At 39.5% G+C, this 16,932-nt stretch overlaps 1 protein-coding gene and 1 non-coding gene across 2 annotated transcripts in view; both read right to left on the bottom strand.

Annotated features, from left to right (window-relative positions):
* Sim1 (SIM bHLH transcription factor 1) overlaps positions 1 to 16,932 on the bottom strand; it is an 81,815-nt gene that overhangs the window by 37,715 nt on the left and 27,168 nt on the right. The window lies entirely within an intron of this gene.
* LOC122107809 lies at positions 8,617 to 8,723 on the bottom strand. Its single transcript, XR_006147418.1, has one exon. It is a non-coding gene; the product is annotated as a U6 spliceosomal RNA (small nuclear RNA).

Genomic DNA, 16,932 nt, shown 5'->3' with positions numbered 1-16,932 from the left:
CCACAAAGACACAGAAACATGCATTTGAGAATATACAGACCCTTTAATAAATGATACTTTATGAAGTACTAGGATTTCAAGTGCTCCTGGCACTGTGGCTTATACTTGTCACCCTAGCTATTTGGGAAGTGGAAAAGGGAAGATTGAAATTCAAAGTCAGTCGGGGGCAACGAGTGGGCAGTGATACCTCAACTCAATCAATAAAGCAAGCATGAGAACATGAATCTATAATTCCAGCTATGAAGGTTAAAGTACAAGAATAAACCAAGAAAGTAGCTCAAATGGTAGAACACTTGTGCAGCAAGTTTAAAGCCTTGAGTTCAAACCCCAATAGTGCCAAAGGGAAGGTAGGGGGAAGAAATGATAGAGATTTTTTTTAAGTCCTTATTACTATCATTCAATCAGTAGGCATCATGTGTTAAACACGTGTTAAAGCATGCATTAAAATATCACAGTGTACCCCCATAAATATTTGTTTTTTTGTTTTTTTTGTTTTTTTTTGTCAGTCGTGGGGCTTGAACTCTAGGCCTGGGCCTGTCCCTACACTCTTCAGCTCAAGGCGCACAATCTACCGCTTGAGCCACAGTGCCACTTCTGGCGCTAGTGGTTTATTGGAGATAAGAATCTCATGGACTTTCCTGCCCGGGCTGGCTTTGAACAGTGATCCTCAGATCGTAGCCTCTTGAGTAGCTAGGATTACAGGCATGAGCCACTAGCACCCAGCTCTTGCAGTTTTTTTATGGAAAGAAATTTTTTTTTAAGCCTTTCTAAAGTTTTTGTGTATTTCCCAACAACAACAAAACTACAAATCAAATAAGTCTAAATAATATTTTAAACCCAGTATCAGATTTAAAATTCTACATATGCACATGGAAACACTGTTAAATGTAAGCAGAGTTGATGAATTAAAATTAAAATAGTAACAATTAAGATTAAATTAAGATTAAAATAGTAACAATTTGGTGCTCCTCAAACAATATTTTCTTTGTTGTTGTTTGTAATAAACTATGTGATTTTTTTATTTGTATGTTTTTCCCTCTATGGTATATACCCTGTTATCACTGTAATTGATTTTGGTATTGTATATACGTTTATTTGAATTAGGGAACAGAAAAGGAACAACAGAAGGACAAGTGGAAAACCAATGCAATAGCAATATACACAAGACAATGTGTTGGAAATGATCTGTACAACTTGTGGGAGGGATGGCTGGGGGACTGGGGGGAAGGGAAAGCAGGAGAAAAAAATGAGGGAAGGGGTAACAAATTTGACAAGAAATGTACTTATTACCTTATTTATGTAACTAACCCCTCTATACATAACCCTGATAATAAGAAAAAATTGCTGAAAAAATTACAACAGGAAAAAAACAGCAAGTGGAGCAGAGGCTCAAAGTGGTAGAATGGTAGAACACTAACCTTGAGCACAAAAAAGCTCAGGGGCGGCAACCAGGGTCAGTATAAATATACATATATACTTGCGTGCTCACCCACACCGTACACACACACACACACACACACACACACACACACACACACATATTCTATCAAATTTTTGCAGAAGTTAGGTAGATCAAGGGTACAGCAGCCTCTGCCTGACTGTCTAACAGCCCATATGAGGCTTATCTTATCCCGGGGACATGATAAGATTAAGACTAAATAGTGTATGAAAAACCCATAGCACAGTACCTAGAACACAGTGAATTCTCAATAGCCATATTATCTCTTAACTTCCAAACTCTGTAACACTTTTTAGCACATCATAAATACCTCTCTGTGCTGTATTACTTGACCTTTCACTCCAAATTTACTACCAAGTTTACTATATTATTTTTCAAATCTACTGCAGAGCTGGGCACCAGTGGCTCATGCCTGTAATCCTAGCTACTAAGGAAGCTGAGATCTGAGGATCGAGGTTCAAAGCCAGCCCATTTGGGAAAAGTCCCTGAGACTCTTATCTCCAATTAACCACCAGAAAACTGGAAGTGGTGCTGTGGCTCAAATGGTAGAGTGCTAGCCTTGAGCTTAAGAGCTGAGGGACAGCTATCCCCTCCACCCCCCCCCCAAAAATATATATATATATACTGCAGAGCTGGCAATGTGGTTTATGTAAGGTCTGCTCCTGGATGGTGAGCAGACTCCACCCTCTTCGCAGCAAAGTCTCCACCCAATACCTGCATTACCTAGACAACTGGCACACCTGGAAGAGGTCACATCTGCATCCGCTGAGGTCACATCTGGATTCTATGTGGCCACACCTTTCACCGCCCCTACCTAGATAAGGCCTAGCCCAGGGCCAGACGCCCTCTTTCCCAGGCCTTTCCCAGCCACATGGAGTGGCACTCCATGGAGTTGGCAACATGGCCTGGTGCCAGCCAGAACGATGAATAAACTTAACCCTTACCTGCATACCACTGGTATGGTTCTTACTCGGCAACCTCTCTTTAAAAACCTAACAGTGCAATGGTAGAGTGTTTGTCTAGTAGCATGCATGAAGCCCCAGGTTCGATTCCTAAGTACCACATAAACAGAAAAAGCCAGAAGTGGTGCTGTGGCTCAAGTAGTAGAGCACTAGCCTTGAGCCCTGAAAGACCCAAGGACAGTGCCCAGGCCCTGAGTTCAAGCCCCAGGAATGGCAAAAAAAAAAAAAAAAAAAAAAAATCTACTGCAGCATGGTCAAAATGTTTATCAAAAAAAGTTCTTTATTGCTAAGTTTTCAAGTGAGGACCTTTAGAGAAATGCAATCACTCTGAGAGGTCTTCCTGTTTCACTGTTCAAAACCCCAACAGCTCTAAAGATATATTAATATGAAAAGCATTATATATATACATACATATACATATATGTGCCCACTTAGATTTCAAGTGTGGTTGATGTGCTGCCGAGAGCAGCTCCAAATACAGATGCACAAAGAACAAAGCATTTGTTTTACTTTTAGAATTCTATGAAATGGAGCTTTTCATTTGTAGAAGTTGCTGGAAATCACATTTACCAATTGTGTGTCCATCTCCAAACTCAAGCACACAGAAGAGCCTTGCCCTACTGCTCACCCTGACATTTGGAAGTGTATTCTGACATCACACATGCCCTCAGAGTTTCCCATATGCTTAGCGAAGCCATTTATTTCATGTTTCCCCCATGAAGTGGGAGAAAATTAAAAAAATTAGTTGACAGAATTTGAACTTTAGAGAGAGAAAAATAGGCCCTAGCTATGTGGATAAAGAGCGAGAGAGAGGGAGAAAGGGGAAAAAGGAATAGAGGGAGAAAGGAGAGAGAAAGAGAGGGAAAAAGACAGGGAAAGAAGGGAAGAAGGAAGGAAGGAAGCAAGGAAGCAAGGACAAGGAAGGAAGGAAGGAAATTAAAATTCTCTAATAGGAAACTCAGAAAAGATAAAGTTATGTAACAAGAATACTGTAGAAAACATAACTGATTTATAGACAAAGGACACGGCACTTCCTTGGGAAGTGCTACCTAGCCTCAGTTTGGAGTGCCACAGCTGATCTCATTAAGGGCAGTGCGGGCTGTTTCCCAGACACAATTGATACAGTGAAAGAGCAACTGTGGCATACACGATCCTCTTCAAAATAGTAGTGAGAACAATCTACATTTGGCTTTCTCTCCTTTTAAGGATGTGCACAAAAGCTACAGACACCTTAGGTAGCTCAGTGCTGAAAGCAATGTGACATGGGTAATTTTGCATTTCTAAGACTGGGGAGCTTGCTAGTCTCACCCATATTTGCATAGGCCAAAGTAATCCTCTTATTCCATTATGGACATTCAGAAATCACTCAATTTGCAGAATAAACCACCAGAGTCTATTTTAAACTTTATAATATTCATGTACATATTTGGAATAACTCAAATACCAATAGAAAAAGAATGAAACCATTGTGCATCATGCCACAACCACTCATGAGGTCAAAGCTACTTGTTATAAGAAAAACTCAGGCTGATACCAGCCAGAGCTAACTGAAAGGTTCTTCACCACCAGATGCTACCCTTAGCTTCAGAGAAATTTGCATTATTATCCCTATATTCCACCTTGAATAGTCTTTTTTTTTTTTTTTGGTCCGGTCGTGGGGCCTGAACTCTGGGCCTGGGCGCTGTCCCTCAGCTCTTCAGCTCAAGGCTAGCGCTCTACCACTTGAGCCACAGTACCACTTCCGGCTTTTTTCTTTTTGCTTATGTGGTGCTGAGGAATTGAACCCAGGGCCTCAGGGATGCAAGGCAAGCACTCTACCACTGAGCCACCTTCCCAGCCCCTCCACCTTGAATAGTCTTAATGCTGATAGCTATACTAACATATGCAACTTTAGGTGAGTTGGAATAAATGTACAATGATTCAATCAATACTATTTTGATAGTTCAAGTTAAGTCAAGATTCTTTGTAACAATTTTTCTTCTCAAAACCATACTTTAGCATGCTGGTGGCTCATGCCTATAATACTAGCTGCTCAGGAGGCTGAGATTAGAGGATCAAAGCTCAAAATTAGCCCAGACAGGGAAGTTTGTGAGACTCATGGTTAATAAACCACCAGAAAACCTCAAGTGGAGCTGTGGCTGAATGGTAGAGCCCATGCCTTGCCCAAAAGAGCTCAGGGCCAACACCCAGGCCAAGTTCAAGCCCCAGTTCAAGCCTCACACACTTTTTCCCACTTGCATTTTAGACAGATGCATTTTTGCTTTTGTTGGGAGCTTCTTGGTTGACGGGATGCTATGTGACAATTCTTAAAAGATGCTTCCAGATTCCTGAATTGAGCTAAAGGTAATCAAATTATGCAGGCAAAACATGGAAACCAAAACACAAAACTGATTTGGCTCCAAGGGCACTGATTGAAATAAGCAGAGGATTGCATTAAACTGTGATCCGATTAATCGGGAATGACTGGGCCTTACACTAAACTTTTTAATTGGATTCTAAAGTCACTGTTACATCAAGTGCATGACCTTCTTTATATTCTGGCAGAGTGACTGCCTAGTCACTGGGTAAACCTCAGCAGCAGAGAGACCTGTTTTATGCTTCAATTTCAGGCTCCCATGGAGCCAGGCAGAAAGATGAGAAGGAGAACTCCATACTGTGTGGAGCTCACACACTAAAGCAATCTGCTGGAAAATTAGGCTAATCTACCCTCCGAAATGGAACAATCTCATTCTAATAAGTGGATTTGTGTTCATTTCTAAGAGTTGTTCTCCCACAGTCTTTGACTTTGCATAAAGAATGCCTTTGCCTAGAAACCATCTTTCTCCTCTATTTTGAAAGTTTCATTTATTGCTCGGTGGTTCAGATGTCACCTCAAGAGCAATGAATGGTTTGGACATGAAGTTTATTACTGCATCTTGAGATCAAGAGGGAACAATATGCAAACAATAACCAGAACATAAGGCACTAATATATATATATATATATATATACATATATATATATATATATGTATATATTTATATACCCATCTGTAATATGATATGGTATAATCATTCATCTTTATAACGGAAAAAAACATAAAACAGGTGAAATATAGCTAAGTAGATCACTTTTTTCCTTCCCCTGCATGGCCACAGTGATTTCTCTTTGCTTTTCTTTTGGGTTCTGTCCATACTCTACTAATCACATAGCACGTCTACTATTTTGTCTCACAATATGGCGAGTGTGGAAACTTCACCACCACCTCCAAATTCCTTCTTATATGATAGCTTTCTTTTATTGTCTAAGACAATATTTCACATGGAACAGTTCCCTTGTAAGTGAGTAATAAAAATAATGTTCATTGCAATAAACACCGACTCATGTCAATCCAAATGACTGAAAATTAAGCTTTCCATACAACTTCTGTTTTGGCAATACTAGGATCTGAACGCAGGGCCACATACTTGCTAAGCAGGTACTTCACCCATTGAGTCATTCCAACAGTCCCTTTTTGGCACTGATTATTTTCAAGATATGGTCTCACTACATGCCTGAGCCCATCTGGATTGTAGTTGTCTTATATGTGATTCTTTTTATTGCTAGCTAGGATGACAGGCATGTATCCAACCATTGTACTTTCCCTGTAGCTTGGATAAAAGGTACCCACCATTGCACTCAGCCATTGGTTAAGATGAAGTTTTGTGATCAATTTTTTTTTTTGTTTGTTTTGCTGTTCCTGGGGCTTGAACTTGGGATCTAGGTACTGTCCTGAACTTCTTTTGCTCAAGGCTAACATTCTAGCAATTGATCCACAGCACCACTTCTAGCTTTTTCTGAATAGTTTAGTGATGATAGGAGTCTTTCCTGCCAGGTCTGGCTTTGAACTGTGATCCTCAAATCTTAGCTTCCTGAGAAGCTAGGATTAGAAAGCATGAGCCACCAACTCCTGGCAAGTTTTGTGAACTGTTATGCCCCAACTGGCCTTGTACCTTGATCCCTGATTTCTGTATAAATAAAGCCTAGTTCTATTTGAATTAGGAAGAAATATCCTCTAAGCTGAATTTACATGAGATTTTTCATGTAATTTCCAGATTCTAATTAATAATGAACATTCAGAAATTCTGTGAAATACTAAATCAAATAAGCAATATTTTCCTGTTTCAATGATATGCACACTAATAAAATAAACTTATTTTATCAGATAATAATTTTGGCACTGCATACCTGATATCATGTAAACTAGAATACTGAAGTTAATTTCATCCCCAACCACGGACCTTGGAACTATTGTAATTTTATTGGCAGAGGGAGGAGAAATAGTGCTTTGACTCTAAAGAGAAATACATTCCACAAATCAGTAGTGAATACAGATATCTCCATCAGCAAAATAAAAGGAGGTAAACATGTACAAGTTGTTGAGAAATGGTTTTTAAGAGTTTTCACCTTACAAGTAATAACCTATAGGAATTAAAGCAATTGAGAAATGACCATTTTTGCTTTTATATTAACAGGGTGTCGTTTTTTTTGCCTGTGGAGGGGATTGGGGGCTGGAGTCTTTTTGTCCCCTTTTTGACAATACTAGGTTTCAGTTCAAACCTCAAGTCCCGAGTTTCTTAGTGCTCTATTAGGAGCCACACCCCAAGCATTTTTTAAAGTTATTTTTCAGATAAAGTTCTCCTGAATTTCCCTGAGGCTAGCCTCAGATCTTAATTATCCTAGCATTGCTTTTCAAATAGGTAGGATTAAAGATACGTGCTACCACATCCTACCAGTAAAGAGTATTTTTATGACGAAAGGTAATGAGATCATTGGAAATAAATGAGTGTGCCTTTACCATTTGGGTTGCATGCCCCTGGAGCAGGATAAGATACAGTGATGTTTGAATCTGCATGGTTTACCAGGCTCTGTTTTCTCAGTGTGGTGTTGCATAAAGAGGCTGTTACACACAGAAGCATCCCTCCCTCAATTACCTGACTGAGTTACACTTTGTTCCTAAGCTTTTGGTACTTAGTTATTCTGTCTGCTTTCTATGTGTTCCACTTTGTACTCATCTATATACTATATTCCTGATTAGATTTGTTTTTCTTATAAACAGGAATTCTTTTTTAGGCCAATATATGAAAGTGTGGCTATACGATAAAGAAACTAAATGCAGGTGTATTTATTTTTCTGTAAAACTATAAACTGTAAGATACTCTTATCTATATAGTTTTCCCAATTCTATGAAAATAAAACTTGACATACATAAAGGAAAGAAAGGAGAGAGAGAGAGAGAGAGAGAGAGAGAGAGAGAGAGAAGAATAGTACTCTGAAGAGTAAGCAGTAATATTTATCAAGAGTCTAAATCTCCATGTTTGTAAATCAAGTAATTTTACTTCTAGAATTGTAAGGTCATAATCAAAGGTGAATATCTACATTTATATTAAGTTGCTTAGCAGTATAATTTCTTACCATTAGAAATAATGAAATAAGAAGTAAATAAATTGCAAAATTGTAGTAAATCTATTTGATAAAAATGTTATGCAGTCATTGGATATTTTTACTCCAATTTTATGAAAAATACTATAATTGAGTGAATTTTTTGCTCTTTTTAAGTTAACATGTAATAGGTGCAACAAGAAGCTATGAACTAAAATGTTAAATGCAGATGTCTGGGATATAAATTTAAAATCTGTTTTCTTCCTCTCTTCACTTCAATATCTTAGGTTTTCCTTTAGTAAACATGTATGACTTTTGTTACCAAAAAATAACTTTATTAGAAAACATACTAATTGAGGCCAATTTCAGGAACTCTCACCTCATATTAAAATGGCTCCCCAACCTCTTTCTTTTTATTTTTAGGGTAAATACAAAAGAAAAAGCACTGCTAAATTTATCTTCTCACGGGTTCAACTTCTCTGGAACACCCTTTATAATGTTTACATGTCCAAATGTCCACAAACTTTCCCAGTAGCAGCATATTCCACTTCTTGATCTATTTTCTACCCTTCTGTTCTTACAGAATTATCTTTCTGGGAAGGTTTTCTTATGAACTATGTGACTTCAGATTCACTTTTTTGAAGAGTACAACTTAAGTTATTAGCACAGTTCAAAGGGAAAAGTTTTCTTTCACATGGTTTCTTAAAACAAGTTAGATTTGTGTAAGCTAAAATAACACATTTATCAGTGTTCAAATAAAGTAAATCCTAAGAAGCTGTTTTGTTGTTCTAAGGAGGCTTTTTGAAATACTTCATGAATTTGCCTGTCATCCTTGGGCAGTGGTTATGATAATCTTCTCTGTATCATTGTAATTTTAGTATATGTGCTGCTGAAACAAGCATAGGATTATTTTTTCTTTGAGATATAGGGTCTTGCTATGTCTACCAGGCTGGCCTCAAATTCTCTGGCTTCAAAAATCTCCCTCTCTCAATCTTCTAAGTTCCAAGACTGCACATGTGCATTACACTGTACCTGACTAGAAAGTTAATGTTTATGCTTAAGAAAAAATTATTCTAGGGCTGGGAAGTTGGCTCAGAGGTAGAGCTCTTGCCTTGCATGCCTGAGGCCCTCGGTTCAATTCCTCAGCACCACATAAGCAAAAAGAAAAAAGCTGGAAGTGGCGCTGTGGCTCAAGTGGTAGAGCACTAGCCTTGAGCTGAAGAGCTGAGGGACAGCGCCCAGGCCCAGAGTTCAGGCCCCATGACCGGACCCAAAAAAAAATTTATTGTATAGTTTATTATTAATGTTATAAATATATTTGTGAGTCTGTTAGGCTTAAGATCTAAACTCTATTGATTCATTACTTTTCTGTTCTTTTATTTTTACTTTTCTTTTCTTTGGAAGTAGGAAAGATTTAGGATACCACCTTGAATTAACCAGCAACACAATGGAGGCTTGGCTTAAATAAATGGTAGAACACCAGCCCTGAGCAAGCAAACTGAGTAAGATCACTAAGCCCAGAGTTGAAGTCCTGGTCTAAGAGAGAGAAAGAGAGAGAGAGAGAGAGAGAGAGAGAGAGAGAGAGAGAGAGAGAGAAAGAGAGAGAGAGAGAGAGAGAGAGAGAGAGAGAGAGAGAGATTGTATTGCCTGTTTCAAAACAGGAATACATTTTTAAAAAAATCAACATTTGCTGATGCTGGTGGCTCACATCTGTACTACTACTCATGAAGCTGAGATCTGAGGATCATGGTTCAAAGCCAACTGGGGTAGGAAAATATGAGAGTCTTATCTCCAATGTACAACTACAAAGCCAGAAGTGAAGCTGTGGTTCAAGTTGTAGAGTACAAACTTTGAGCAAAAAGCTCAGGGACAGTGCTCAGGCCCTGAGTTCAAGCCCTAGAACTGGAAAACAAATGAAACAAAACCAAAACAGCAACAACGTTCTCTTCTTCCACAACATGAACCCCTGATATGGATCTCTTCTGGCAAGGTCTCAAATATAAACAAAGAAAAAGTAATATTCATATTAGTCCACTTTTGTTGCTTTTTAAAACACTTCAACAAAGAGTCAATAACATGCATGCATTCTTCTGGCCTCTCTTTTCCACATCTGCGCTTCTTTCCCATCTATCTACCCACCTGTCCATCCCTCATACTAGGCAATTCATGGCTATTTATTAAGCTGATGCCTTTCCAATGTGTGGTCCATCTGAACTCTTCCAGGTCTTCTGAGAAGCAGTGGCACATGTCATCAACCTCACACCTTAGCTGTGCCTAAGACTGTTCTCACAAGAACAACTTTCTCATCTGGTTATTCAAATCCACAGCAAAGCTGATTCTTAAACCCTAAAACTATCTCCTGGCAGAATGGGTAAAAAGGGTACATCTTTTGTAGTTGTTGTTTAGTTCCAGACCAATTTCAGAACCAAAAAAGAAACAGCTACAACCAAAAATAAACCATCTTCACACCACGTTGGTAAAACTGACCCAATCACGAAGACCACAATGTACTCAAGTTCCCCATATTCTGTGGGGAGACCTCACAAAGCCAAATATCAGGACACAGTTTGAGGCTCAATCCTTTTCTGCCCAATGCAAATCTGCTGGCATTTCCGTAAATCATATAGATGTAGAACCTCAGACTTTGAACTCCCCAGGAAAAGACCCCACAAAACCAATAGTGTGATTCAATGCTTTCTGATACACAAATCATTTGTTTAAATTAAATATTTTTAAAGATATCCTATAATATTGATTCCTGATTAAACCTCCTTTAGATCATTAATCATTAATGGTTTCTTTACAGTTGTTGTGCAAACAGTTCATTCATACCTATGACATATCAAATCTCAGAGACATGTTCTTTAATTGGATTCATTTATTTCTAATCTCCTTAAGCCTTCACTCCAGTAATGCTTGACTAAATATACATTAAACTCTATTATTTAAATGGCTAAAATAAATTTAAGATGTTTTATGAATAAAAATTCACAATTCTGTGAATGTTCTACCTTCATCGTTACTGTATGTGCTGTGGGCATCCTTTAAAACTGACTGATAGGTCAGCCATGTTGAAACAAAAGAAGTTCTGGTTGCTAGAGATTTTGGATTGTCCACTAAAATACTAAAAAGCTTTTCGGTAATTGGTGTCAGAGAGTTTTCTAACACAGAGTAGTTATCAATAGAACCTATTGAAAAGGACAGGCTGGGTAGTGGCATCTTGTTATAATTTGTTGCGTTGAAGAAACTTCCCTGTCCATCTCTGTGAAGACATCTCAACAGTGGTCCACAGGCTGAGCTTAAAAATCTATTTATTTCTTTGATTTTACATAGTTGACCCAGAGACAGATAATAATGCATGCCTCCTCTGTCCTCTTAGTCCATCAGCTCCTTCCTGAAAAGCAGTGGCTTCCCAGCTTCAGTGTGCATCAAAACACAAGGGCAAGACACAACCTGCTGAGCTCTGCTCCCGGAAGTTCTCACTTGCAGATGGATATTGGCCATTTACCTTTTTTTTTTTAATGCTTGTCTTGGGGCTTGAACTCAGGCCCTGGGCACCATCCCTGAGCTTCTTTTGCTCAAGTCTGGTGCTGTACCCTTGATCGACAGCTCCACTTGCAACTTTTTTTTTGGGGGGGGGGAGGATTAATTGGAGAAAAGACTCTCATGGACTTTCCTGTCACAACTGGCTTTGAACTGTGATTCTCAGATCTCAGCCTCCTGAGTAGTTAGGATTAATGAGTCACAGTATCTGGCACAGCCATTTGCCATTTTTTTGAGGTATGAAGTGGTGCTGATGCTGCCAGTCAAGGCCAAGGATATGGGGACAGACAGCAACTATTCAGAGAATTAGAGTAATGTTATCTGAGATGAGAAAAATGAAAGGAATGGGGTCTGAGGACCGCAGGGAAATGAGAAATGGAAAGATCATCCCAAAGACAAAATCAACCTCAAAGCCTAAACTCTTCACTGAAACTTACCTCATCTCCTCATCAGGTTGCTCCCTCTCAAACTCCTGTTGCTTCTCTTCTTTGTTGACACATAGTCTCTGATGATCTCATTCACTCTACCAGCTTCAAGTTCTGCACACTAATGACCCTGAGTCTGTGTGTGTATGTGTGTGTGTGTGTGTCTTTGTATGCGTCTGTGTGTGTTCATCCACATGCACATGTTACTAGGGCTTAAACTCAGGGTCTGGGCAAGCACTCTACCATTGAGCTACATGATGACTTCTGGCTTTTTGATGATTAATTGGAAATAAGAGTCTCAAGGACTTGCCCAAGGTGGCTCAACCTATGGTCCTCAGATCTCAGCCTTCTGAGTAGCTAGGATTACAGGTACGAGCTACTAGCACCCAGTAGATGACCCTCTAACTTTACCCAGACCTTCCCACAGACACCTAAGTCCACTCTGACAGATGCCATCAAATTGCATTTCAAGGTAGACACAGCCCTACAACCCTGATGGCTGTCACTGCTTGCCAAACTTCTTTTCCTACCATGCACCAGTTGCTCAGGTTACCATACCAGGTGCTGTTCCTGACTGCTCACCTTCTCACACTCCATATCCAAAGATTCTGCAAATGCTATCAGTTCTGCCTTGAAATGTATCCTGAATGTGATCCCTTCACACTGCCTCTTTCTTTCAAACCCTCATTTTCTCTCACCTCAGTGATTACAATTATTACCCCACTGTTCTGCCTGCCTTTATCCTCTCCTCTTCCCAGTGCCTATTCTTCATGCTACATCATTAGGAAAAAATTGGATGGAAATGAAGGTCGTGGTGTTGAGTGAGATAAGACTCAGAAAGACAAACATCATGTTGTGACTCATGCAAAATTTAGACTCAAAATTGTAATAATAATAATAATAGAATATATACCATATTGAGAGGGTGCTGTTTGGCAGAGACTCAGCAGATGGGAAGAGAGGGAAAGAAGACTTTGCCAATGACTGTCATCAAAGCATATTATTTGTATGTATGAAAGCAGCACAGCAAAACCCAGTTAAAAACTGTTCAAATATCAGAAGGAGAAAGGAGGGAATTTTTTTTTTAAAGCCATATTGGGCTGGGAATGTGGCTCAGTGGTAGAGCACTTGCCTTGCATGCATGAGGCCCTGGGTTTGATTCCTCAGCACCACATAAGCAAAAAGAAAAAAGCCGTAAGTGGTGCTGTGGCTCAAGTGATAGAGCACTAGCCTTGAGCTGAAGAGCTGAGGGACAGCACCCAGGCCCAGAGTTCAGGCCCCATGACTGGACCCCCCCCCCAAAAAAAAGAGTCATATTGAAAAAAGAGAGTAATTTCAAAATGTGAATTTGATCAAAGTACATTACATCCATGTATTTAATTATCACAATGAAACCCTTTTTGTAATTAATTTATGCTGCTAGTTTTAAGTAACATTTGTGCATGTGTTTGTATGCTGGTTTGGGAGCCTGAAATCAGGATTGGGGTGCTGTCCTTTAGATTTTTTCTTTGCTCAACACTGGCAATGTATTACTTGAGCCACAACTTCTCTTCCAGATTTTTAGCTGATTGCAAGTAGTCTGATGAAATGTTCTGGCGGGACTGGGTTCAGATCACAGTACCCTGATCCTGAGCACCTAGTATTACAAGTGTGAACCACCAGTGCCTGGCTCAATAATATTTTTTTCCCAAGTCCTGGGGCTTGAACTCAGGGCCTGGACACTGTCCTTGAGCTTCTTTTGCTCAAAGTTGGCCCTCTACCACCTGAGCCACAGTACCACTTCCAGCTTTTTCTTTTTATGTGGTACTGAGGAATTGAGTGCAGGGCTTCATGCATGCTAGGCAAGCCCTCTACCACTAAACCACATGCCCAACTCCTCAATAATCTTTTTTTAGGTAAATCATGACATTTCTTTGCTCAGAACTCTCCTATGACTTCCCACAGCTTTCAAGACCCAATGATGTCTAAGTCTATCTATTCTAGCCTTCTCTCCTTCCAGTCTTCCCCTCCCTTAAACAGCAGCCACCATGACTGATGGTGATTTTTGTTCTCAACATGCCAGGCTGACTTCCGTTTCTCAGCCTTGAATTTGCAACCTTTTGTTGGAAAGTTCAGCTCTTTATCTTCCTTCATGAGCATTCAGAGAGGCTTTTGATAACTTGTCCTGTGTCTCTGTCCTAGTAATTTGTTCCCTCTCACTTTCTGACATTATATATTATTAATTTCTGTTTCTTCCCATTAAAATTGGTATACCACGAGGGCAGGGTTCTGGTCTTCCACCTTTACATTGTAGCCCTCCCACAGAGCCTCCAATACTGGGGAAACACCTGCTGAGTGAATGAACAAAACATCCCAGCTCCTCACTGTCAGGCTACACCCCAAAACATTTCTAACCACCTCCTTAATTGCAGCAACAGAAAAATAAAAAGCGGATTCTAATGACAGACATTTGTTTATAATGAAAATCCTATTGAGTTAACTGAGAAGACACAGAAACAGAAAAGAGATTACACCGGAAGATACCATGTAACATCTCTAAATAGTTTCCCTTGGTTTTCAATTAGCCTTCCCAATAAAATGCTACCCTGCACTTTGCTATTTTTTTAAGTGCTCTAATTGGTAGAGTGAAATTGACACCCATTCTGCTTCCCCTTTTGTAGGCCCCATTCTTACACCATTTTGAGCTGTAAATCTGCGGGAGGCCATTATCAAATCCTGCATAACAAATGCTGCCCTTTGCCAGGACTGCAGTAAGATTTCCACAGTGAACTTAAAGTATTGTGCCTTCCAACACTGTTAGTTTTTAATGGCTTGTAAAATCGTTTGATGGAGATGTGTGCAAAAATTAAAACAAAGAACACGGTTGAATTTCTTTATATGTGAAAATTTAAAAAAGCAGCTCGTTACCTGTGGTATATTTGGATAGCTATTCAATTAGTAGGAAGTTTTTGAAAGATGAGAATCTCTTGGCTTTCTCCCTTCAGTCACCAGGATATATTACAATCATCTCATAGAATAAAATGAATGACAGAAGAGCAGCAGCAAGCCACAAACCTCTAGGCATGCTCAGAACCAAGGATTCTACTTTTGTAATGGCTTGCAGTAGCATGAGACAGATGAGAGCCAGCAGATTCGAAGGCTGCATTACCAGAGAAGGCTGCTATTCTTGGTGAGATGTAAAAAGGTGACAAGGGACTTGGATTTAAAAGTACAAACACAGAGAGAATCCCACCTTAATGGGTACCATGATGACATCCAGTTCAATATAATGAGGCTATTTCCAAGATCTGGCCAGCAGCCCATATTAGCATGGCTTTACTGATGTGGATACAACAAATTCTGTTTGAACAAGAAATCCCTGAGAAAAAAAAAAGATCCTTTTACAGGCTCTGTCCATATAGCAATCAATCAAAAGAAAAGTATCTGTCCTGTAAAGATAGCACAGCAGTTCACACTTGAATCCTAGTAAAATATTAGATGGTCTAAATAAAATAACGTTCTGTAGGAAACACTAATCAATTGCTTTTTGTAGAAATGGTATTATTGCTGATATGTTGATAGCTTAGGATTGGACCTGGGATGTGAAGATATTTCTGGTGATCGAAGTATATCAGAGAAATGAAGAAACTGACTTACAGTATTAAACAAGAGAATACCCTTCCCATAGTCCTGTGAAAAATATCTCCTATGTGTCATAAATTACTTCATAAATACAAGGTGGAATCATGAAATTGCCAACATTGGGCTGCTCTAACATATAGAAATAGCAATTCCCCATGGCATTTTCCAATACAAGGGTTTGAAGCCAAAGAAGAAAGACACCAAGCGGATCCTGGAGCCAGGACTCCAGTATTTAGTTTTCCTTCCGGTCCACATTAGCTGACTGTGTGGTATTTGGCTAAGTCACTTGACCAAACTTAGTCTCTTACCCCAAATAGCTGTCTCAAATATGAGTCCATTAAGCATGGTAATGAGCAGCAGAGTGGCTACCCTTCCTTTCCCTTAAAGCCGGTAATCATATTACAACTTGTCCCAGAGCAGAAATGCCTGCAAGATAATCCTTATAGGGAAATTTTTTAATGTTACAAAACAATCTAAAATTGCAAGCAGCATTTTAAAAAATATAATAAATATACAATGGACTATTTGGGATCTAGAATGATTATTCGATACTAAAATTCACTAGATTCAGAAACCTGTCAGACATCTCCTATAAATACTGAATATTGCTTACAAAATGTAAGCAATAGATCAGCTCAACATCATAACAACAGGACAATATTCAACTTGGCCATCAGCGGCCATCCCTCCCTGAAGCAATGAGAAACACAAGGACCACCCTGGGCAATGTCTCTGGGAAAGTTCAAGTTGCACTCCTTACCTTGTGGCCAGTTACTCAACTACTAATTAGCTACCTCCTTGATCCTCACTTCTTTACCCTGCCCTCCTTGCCCCCACCCTCCTCCCTCCTCACCCTGCTCCTACCACTGCCTCCACTTCCTTCTCCACCTAGTTAGAGCTCATTTCCCAGAAGTGACCTATCCAGGGCCCAGGCACACTGGCCCCTCCTGTTTCTACTGTGGATGGAAGAATTTTCCCTCATTGCAGCTGCATTAGGCACCAGCCTATTAGGGAAATCAAGCTACCTTTGTCTATGCTTGTGTTTTTGCAAACTTCTTTTTCCTGACCACACTGACACTCATTTTCTATCTCTCAAACTTTGCACAGCACCTGCTACATGATAAATGCTGAATTAATCTTTGATGAATGCTTAAAGATCTGTTAGTGCTAGGAAACTGGAAAGAGAGCTAGCAATCCCTTTGAGACACATCAGAATGACTTCTGGTTTGTTATTCTTGGTTGCCCTCCTACCTTCCTAAGGGGAAAGCTTTTCTTCCTACAGCTCAAAGACCTGCACATCCAGGCTTGCAAAACAACAGCAACAACAACAATAACATTTTATTTCACTTAAATAACCACCGAATATTGGCATTTATTCATTGTCACTTGTGTTGGGCACAGTACCAGTAACCTCACATTCTCATTTAATGTTCAGAACAATTCTGTGAGGTAGAACCAGCAATATTACCTCCATATTACAGATTTTAAAACATAGAAAAATTAGCCAGGTGCCAATGTCTCA

The sequence above is a fragment of the Dipodomys spectabilis genome, unplaced genomic scaffold (assembly GCF_019054845.1).
Source record: "Dipodomys spectabilis isolate Male_0828 unplaced genomic scaffold, ASM1905484v1 ptg000053l, whole genome shotgun sequence".
Lineage (NCBI taxonomy): Eukaryota > Metazoa > Chordata > Mammalia > Rodentia > Heteromyidae > Dipodomys > Dipodomys spectabilis.
This window is presented reverse-complemented; position numbering and strand designations above follow the sequence as displayed.